The 305-nt window shown below is 37.0% G+C and overlaps 1 protein-coding gene across 2 annotated transcripts in view; it reads right to left on the bottom strand.

Moving 5' to 3' along the window:
• Positions 1–305, bottom strand: part of TMEM45A (transmembrane protein 45A) — an 89,032-nt gene that overhangs the window by 73,812 nt on the left and 14,915 nt on the right. The gene's annotated exons all lie outside the window — the stretch shown is intronic.

Here is a 305-nt window from a genome sequence, read left to right as displayed (position 1 = left end):
TGAGTTTCTCCACAGAATTGGAAAAAACTACTTTAAAGTTCATATGGAACCAAAAAAGAGCCTACATGGCCAAGACAATGCTAAGCCAAAAGAACAAAGCTGGAGGCATCATGCTGCCCAACTTCAAAACTATACTACAAGGCTATAGTAACCAAAACAACATGGTACTGGTACAAAAACAGAGATATAGACCAATGGAACAGAATAGAGCCTTGCAAATAATACCACACATCTACAACCATCTGATCTTTGACAAACCTGACAAAAACAAGAAATGGGGAAAGGATTCCCTATTTAATAAATAG

This window comes from Colobus angolensis, unplaced genomic scaffold (assembly GCF_000951035.1).
Source record: "Colobus angolensis palliatus isolate OR3802 unplaced genomic scaffold, Cang.pa_1.0 Scaffold592, whole genome shotgun sequence".
Lineage (NCBI taxonomy): Eukaryota > Metazoa > Chordata > Mammalia > Primates > Cercopithecidae > Colobus > Colobus angolensis.
This window is presented reverse-complemented; position numbering and strand designations above follow the sequence as displayed.